We start from the raw sequence: 8449 nt of genomic DNA on the forward strand, positions 1-8449 counted from the left end.
CAGGGAATGAGCGATGGAAAAACGGCAGAAGGAAGGCAGAGAGAGCGTGCATGAGTGCGTTGCCACCAGGAGTTTTTTTGCACCAGGTTTCTCGGCTTGTTCTGTAGAATATGTGACGTGTAAAACAATCTTCTGGCTGATGGTGGGCTTCTGAAATTTGGTTTCAGGATTCATTTTTTTTTTTTTAAGATTTTATTTATTTATTTGACACAGAGAGATCACAAGTAGGCAGAGAGGCAGGCAGAGAGAGAGGAGGAAGCAGGCTCCCTGCTGAGCAGAGAGCCCAATGCGGGACTCGATCCCAGGACCCTGAGATCATGACCTGAGCCGAAGGCAGCGGCTTAACCCACTGAGCCACCCAGGCGCCCTCAGGATTCATTTTTGTTTTGAGAGGGAAGAATTCTCTGTATAATGATGATTTTCCTGGCCTCGTCAGTAAATCTAGGAGTTGTTTTTCTACCAGAGGTGATGGATTTGCTGTGATGTAGACCTCATCTGTTACTCAGTCCCACCACTGGCGGGTTTTACAGATTTATGAAAGAGATGAGTCAATTAGGATTCTAGCCTGCAGTTGTAAAGTGGAACGGCAGTTAGAAGGTTTAATTTGGCTTCACATGCAAGTCTGCCTCACTTGTTCTCTAGATAGCCTGGATGTCCGCATGCGAGTGCTAACAGACACACTATTTTACATGAGCCCATCTATGTTCCCAACTGCACAAAATATACTTGCTGGCCAAAGCATTATTAATGTCAGCCCGGAAAAATGACCCAAGGGAGTCAAGTAGTTTATGACGTTGGTTGTCACTACATATTTAATTCACCCAAAGTCCCTTTATAACTGGAATGATAGGAGCTTTCACAGTGATCCCAGAGATCTTGATAGATGCACCAGGAGCAAAGGAGGGACAGCTTTTCAGCATCACTCCATTTTTGTCTGGCTTTCATCAGAGACCCAGAGCAGCTGGAGAGTCGTCTATGGAGTCTGTGCAGTGAAGGGCCAGACAGTGAGGCTGCGGGGCTCACCCGAGCCTCACTCTGGCATTTCACGCTAATGTTTCTGTGTGATGCGTGCAAATGAACTACGATGTCGCCTGTAACCAGGATTTATACAATCATTCTTTTGGACATGGTGGAGCTAAAACAAATATGTTCTATCTATCATATCAATCAAAAGACAACTTTGGTTAAAAACAAAAGGAAAAGCAAAACACATTTGGTCTAAAAAGTTACCCTGTGTGAAAAAGGAAGACTGTCCAGCCCCTATAAATCATGGCGACTTCTCTCTGCAGTAAGCACTTTTCTTGCCCTCCGAATTATCATTTTGTAATCAGAAAAGCCCTGGAGTTTAAAGTCTGCCTCGTACAAATGTCACTTACTAGCTTCAGTGCTAAACCAGAGGAAATATTATCCTAGTGGTCTCCAAGGCCCAATGTCTAGGTGTTGGATACATGATAAACTTACATGGAGCTTTCTTAGTGAGATATAGTCCTCCAGAGGATTGAATTTTTCAAGGCTTAGTACAACCCAACCCCTTAAATAAGATTTAAGCTTCCCTTGTCAGGTTCTTTTAAGAGCTTTTTAAATTTTTTTTATTTGCTGCTTTGACCAGGTTCTAATCCCTGGTCCCCAGTGACAACCTTTGGCCATCTCAACTCTTTCGTGTCTGCTTTCCCAGGCCCGGGACAGCTTGCACATTTTAGAGGAGTTTTTTTTTTTTTTTCCCCTCTCCCACAGGAGAGCCTCATTAAAATAATTTGAGATGGAAATTTGTAACAATAAGATTGTCTCTCTACTTTACTGATAATATGACAGTTTTTTTTAACCTTTTCCACCATTTCATAGTCAGCTCTCTTGAATGGGTTAAACCATGACTGAGTACTAGGTATTAGAAATAAAGAATGGGTCTACCAGTTTGTACCTGCACCTTGGATTGCCCAGCCTCCAGAACTATGAGAAATAAATGTCTGTGTTTAGGCTACCCAGTCTATGGTATGTTTTATAGCACCTGACAATAATTACAAATTTTATATACTTTCTTGTGCTTAAAAATAGTGGGGAAATTTCAAGGCCCCAGAAAGGAGAAGGGAACTCAAAGTGAGAATGAAAGCTGGAGTTGCTATCATTGCATTTCATGGAATTAGCTGATATATACATATCATATATGTGTGTGTATATATTATATTAATTTATGTAGTTTATTAATTAAGGTAGTTTATATATACTAGTGTAGTTCATATATATTAATATAGTTAATATGTATTAACCACCTTAATATACATATTTTCCAAGGAAGGCAGCAGAGCAATTAGGTTAGGGAAGAGATCCTCACTGTATTTCTATAACTGTCTAATTCTTAAAAAGAAAAAAATAATCTGAAGCTTGCACAGTATACTACATTTGATAGCATTAGGTGGTAACATGAATGCTTATTTTAGTCCAGAGAGAGAGAATATTTTATTTTGTAGTATATATTGTGATGGGGCAGCTTATTCCTTTCAGTACTTAGGGCTCCTAAAAATTTCTCTCTGGTCCTGACCTATGTTCAGTTCCACAGTATCAGAGACTAGTTTACGTAGAATGCTTACCCTCAAACCCAGTTTGCTAAATGCACGATGGGGTAAATATGGAGGCTCATGTGATTATGAGAACATTTTTGTTGAGTAGAAACCCAGGGGCACATTAAGTAGGCGCCAGGCTATCGGGTAGAAGGGAAGTGTGATGAAGGGAGGGACGGGCCACGGCACTGTCCTCAGAGGCAAGCCGACACAGAATTCCGGTGTATAAAGATCAAAGTCTGCTCTTCTGGCCCGTGAGAGGCTAGGGACGCCAAGTCTACTTGCTTGTTCACCTCATCGTACTCAGCCCCTAGTCTTTCAAGAAGACCTATTAGTACTGATACGGCAGATTCTCTTTACATTCCAATCCACGTTTCAACGTCTTTCCTCAACATGTCTTCCTATTGAAACAGAAAATATGGGTTGAAAACCGAAACATGAAATGTCAATCTGAGACTTCATCATACTTATTAACTCTTCAACTAAGATGAAGAAAAGAAGTATAATTTTATTTTATTATATTAATTATTATCTAGTATTTTTTGGTTAAGGGAAATGTGCAAAGATTGATTTGTCTAGATAGTGTTCTATGCACTTCTACCTCTTCAAAGTCCTTTTGAAATAGGAAATTATGGAAATTATGTGAAATCAAGCTTCATGATATTTTAAAGGAGATTTTTGATAAGAAGTTGAGTGTCCTATAATTTATATTATCTATAATACAATAACATATATACTTTTTATATAATGTTTTATGATTTTAACTAACATTAAGTGAGGGTGAAGAGAAAAGTACACACACTCATACCCCAAACAGATGTTTTAGGCAGGGACATTTTTTCCCTTTATTACAGATGTGAATATATATATTTTTTTAATTTAAATGCTTGGGGAATCAAACCCCCTAACGAGAACTAGGCAGCCCAGTTGAATTCTTCTCCTCCTCAGGAAGACAGGAAGGAGTCCTTCAAGGGCCACTCCAGCCTTTCCATCTGTTAAATTGAATGACTTGACCTGAAAACTATGGGCTTAAATATTTCTTCAGCTGCAAAGGGTCACTTACCTCAAACTCCATTTTAATTTAATGAGGAATGTGAGGTTGAAACCTGTCTGCTAACCTCGAATCTAATTGTTTTATATACCCAACAGACAGCCTTTTTGTACTCTATGAAGCTCTGTGGTACATGAAAATAGTCATTGAAACTTGACTCTTGTACCATTTATTCCAGCCACAGTCAGGTAATGGGCTTTGTTAATGACCATTTTATTGGTCATTATATATACCATTTATTTTTGGTATTATTATATGATTTGGTATTATTATATATACCATTTATTTTATATTTATTGGTCATAAATATACCATTTATTTAATGACCATAATTTCCAAATTATAATCAGTGGTATTTACTGGGTCCCTGTTTCTTAAACAAAACAAGATAAAGAAAGAGGCAAACTCTCTGTATGACCAGTCTAAGGAGGAATGAGGCCTGGTGATCAGTTTGAGTTGTTCCTTTTTTGAACATTTCTCATCCTGCTGTATCATTCTCTCTTCAAGTCTGCTTCCGTGCCCATGTTAGCAGAAAGAAACATTGACTTCATCAAGCAGAATTACTTATCCTGTAATCTCATTATTAATTTTCACTAAAACCTGTATATGAGACTATACAGTGATGACTCTATCCTAAGTTTAATTTCACTGATTTTGGGTTATTATTTTAGCTGTCTTAGTCTACCTCCCTGGGTTGAGGTTGGGAATCTTCATTCAGGTGCTTTTACTTCAGCCTTGCTTTAGCCGCCAACCTGTCTATATTATTCTTCATCTTTTTTCCTATAGGATTGCTTGTATTATTCTTATTCTTTTGTAAGGACTTTTTATTTAGTACACCAATTTTTATTGATTACTGATGCTCTAAGTATTTTTTTGTTCTTTTTGTTAGCTGACTTTTCACTTTCTTTTTGGTTTCTTTTGATGACTGGAAGTTCATTATTCAAATATTAATTTAGTCAAATTAATTATTTTCCTGGTTTTTAAAAAAGATTTTATTTATTTATTTGAGAGAGAGAGAACACAAGCAGGGGAGGGCGCAGAGAGAGAAGCAGACCTCCCACCTTGAGATTTCGCTCCATCCCAGGACCCCAGGATCATGACCTGAACCAAAGGCAGATGCTTAAGTGACTCTGTCACCCAGGTGCCCCCTGTGGTTTTGTTTTTTGCATCTTAAAAAAGGTATTCTTTTTCCTCTGGTATCCTAAATATGTTTTCCTATAATTTGTTCAAAGAGTTTCAGAGCTATGCTTTTCCACAGTTAAGTCTTCAATCCACCTAGAGTTGGTTTGTGCAGGATGTAAGGTAGGGATCCAATTTGTACAACATCGGGACTTACTGAAAATACCTTTTTCTCTATTTCAATACTCTCTCTGTCTTATATCAACTTAGTATATATGAATAGATTTGTTTGGGTGCTTTATCCTGTTTTAGTAATCTTTACACCCATTCCTGTACTAATTATACACTGTCTTCATTTTCTTTTCCTGAAGTGGACTTTTTAAGTTAAATTTTCAGTAAGTGTCTGAATGATAAATTCAGTCTTGACCTAAAATATCTTTATTTTGTCCACTTTGCTGAATTTTCAGTCTCAAGTATGGAATTTTAATTTGATAAGTAGTTTACATTTTGTGAGATTTCCAAAATATTTAGCTTATCATACTGCTGAGTGAATATGTTTTCTATATATATTTTTCCTTTATCTTTTTTTTTACTTCTGGGGCTCTCTCTTCATGATCCCTTGTGAGAAGGCAAAGCAATCTGAATAAATTCGGAGTTCCCACCTTCTCTTGTTACCGTATATTTCTTTCTTCTAAATTCGTGGCTTTCCTTTCCTGCCTGAAAATTAGATGCCTGTGGTAAAGATCTAGATTGTAACCTCACTCTCTCTGTGAATATAGGTGAGTGGTGTGAGGTGGTAACAAATCGAGCATTTCAGCCGGGAAGGAAAAATTATTTGCATAAGGAAACAAATGCAATGAGCCAGAAACTGGTACCAGCTGTGCCAGTATGAGAAATAGTCACAAAATGTAACGTGACTCACAGAGATAAACAGAAGCTGACAAGGTATCTTGTAGACCAATCAGTCTTTCATCCACACTCAGGAGTTACGGGTTCGAAATACAGAGATCTTAGAGCACTTAATAAGCTTTCACCAAACACAAGTAATTATTGCCCATAAAGAACTGAAATAAATCAGTTCTTTATGTAAAAACTGAGAAACTTGCCAATATCCATTGCAAAATAAAGAATACTGGGTAGCTGAGGTCAGTGACTGCCAGTCTCTCTCCGAGGACGAAATATCCCGACCTTTTCAGTATATGAAATGTCAAGTCATCACTGCTGTTGAGGTTAAGAACCTGCCTCCTATTAGATGTATTGACAAACGCCAAGTAACAAAGGAGAATCCTTTAGTTTTCTTTTGCTGATGTTTAGTTTTCCCTACAGCAATGGAAAATTCTGAAGGATAGATGAATGAGCTCTAATGGCACATTTCATTTGGATTTATTTTCTTTTCAACTTAGAAATGCATCCAGTACAAATAATGTCCTGGGTAGGTGGTGAAATTTCATGGTGGGTAAGAGGCAGCGTCACACTGAAAATAACCCAAGAAGAGCCATATGAACAAAGTGTATTCAAGACCTATAACTTCCTTCCAAAGATCATACTGATAATCCCTACCACTTATTGAAAATATACTCTGCGCCAGGCACTGTTTTAAACAAAGTATATTTAGTCCTCATGATGATTATATGAGATATACGCTATTATCATTATCTTCCTATTACAAAAGAGGGAAGTGAGACTAAGAATTCATCAAGGTTGCCCAAGTGGTAGAAATGAGCTCCTAACTTAGTCAAATCTCTTTTTCCCCAACACCATGAAATGCTCACTTGGTTTCTCTGTTCTGTTTGGTATCATCTGCTTTATCTCCATCTTCATGAGAACTGAGTATAAATGAGGCAGGATGGTATTTGTGTTAGATGAGACTTCATGTCTCATCCACCCAACTGAAGCTGGCATTAACAACAATAGATTGAGATAAAGTATCAGCTTCCAACTGAAAACAGGACTTGGGACAACACTGAATTGATTAGCTCAGGATGGGATGTTGCTCCCTTTCATGAACCACGCACTGCACCAAGGGGAAAATGGATAACTTGGATTGCAGTTAGGGTAATTCCTGAAGCCAGGGTGGGGGAAAACTTCATCAACATTGAATGGCTGTTCCTTGAGATGGATGGAGTGGAAATGGGAAAGTAGAAGCTTAGGAAAATAAGTCCGAGACAAACACATGGAATCCTTATTTCCTTGTAAGATTAACATGTAAATTAAATGTAAGAAAAGATCATTGTTGGATTCCACATCTTAGAAAACATCCATTGATGATGTGTGAACTAGCCACCTATTGCTGTATTGAAACAAATTATTCCAAAATTAGGGGTCTAAAAGAAGAGACATTTATTTCTGTAGGTCAGCAACTGGGCGTAGCTTAGCTGGCTCAGGGATTTTTAACCAAGTTGGCTGGGGGAAGGTCTTCCAAGCTTACTCAGGATTATTGGTGGACTCTAGTTCCTCCTCTTACACTCCAGGCCTGTTACACTGAGACAGTTTCCTTGCCCTGGGGCCTCTCCATAGGGCTGCTCCCAACAGGCACTGGCTTCCTTCAGAGCAAGCAAGCAACAGAGCAAAAGAAAATGTCCAAGACAGTCTTTTTATATCCTAATCTTGGGAGTGACATCCTGTCATGTCTGCCATATTGTATTCTTTAGAAGTGAGTCAGTAAGTCTATCCCACTTTGAAGAAAGAGGATAACACAAAGGTGTGAATATCAAGCAGGGGAAGGGGCCATCTTAGAGGCTGCCTATCCTGTGCGCATTGGATTATCTGTGTGTGTGTATCTGTGTGTGTGCGTGTGTGTGTATCTACTACCTTTGGAGTTGGTGGGTGGTCTGGGGTCACACATGATATGGGTTCAATAGACTGCTGAGTTCTTATGGGCTTTCCTATTAGGGACATTACAGGGATAAAATGGTAGTCATGTTTCCTATAGGAAACAGATGGCATTTGAACTTTGAGAGTTTGAGTGGGTTTAATAAAGGGACTATTTACAAAGGTGTAGATAAGTACAGCAAAACTGCAAGGAATAGTGCATTACTCCAGGGCTTGTGGCAGCCTGACACGTCACTGCCCCAAGGGTTGAAGCTGTAAAGGAGGGAGCAGTTAGCAGAAGTAGGACAAGATGTCTGTATGAGAAGATGCCAGATTGGAGCTGTGACTTTCCACCAAAGGAAGCAGTCAGCCTGTGGCATCTCCACAGGGAAAGTGCCTGTGGAATAAATATATCAGCTCGGTCTCCTCCAGTCTCTTGCTGTCACTACCTATTGGCCGAACCCAACTAGAAGGCAAAGAATCCTCTGGCGTTGTCCATACAGGTCAGCCTCTGAGGTACACAGTGTGTGGGAAGAGTGGAGAATGGACCCAGAGGGACGATCAGAAGTAGAAACCAACTGAGTACTTATGAGGAAAATCATCTCCATGATACAGAGAGAAGAAACAGGCGTACATGATGAGGCGCTGTTTAGAGCAAGCTAGATGGAGTGTTTGGTTTGCTGGCAGAGATGGGTATTTAATATCAAAACAGGTTTTCATGTAATTGTGTCCCTTGAAAAATCCTAAAATAGGAAATGCATATCCACCTCTATGAAAAGATTTGGGCGAGATTGCCCTGATGGGAGGAGCCTGGTTGGCCAGGATGACTTTGAAGGGTCCTTGTAACTTGAGGATTCTGTGTTCCAAGACGAGTGATGGAAATCAGGAAACAGAATCTCCTGCAAAATATTTC

The sequence above is a fragment of the Mustela nigripes genome, chromosome 10 (genome assembly GCF_022355385.1).
Source record: "Mustela nigripes isolate SB6536 chromosome 10, MUSNIG.SB6536, whole genome shotgun sequence".
Classification (NCBI taxonomy): domain Eukaryota; kingdom Metazoa; phylum Chordata; class Mammalia; order Carnivora; family Mustelidae; genus Mustela; species Mustela nigripes.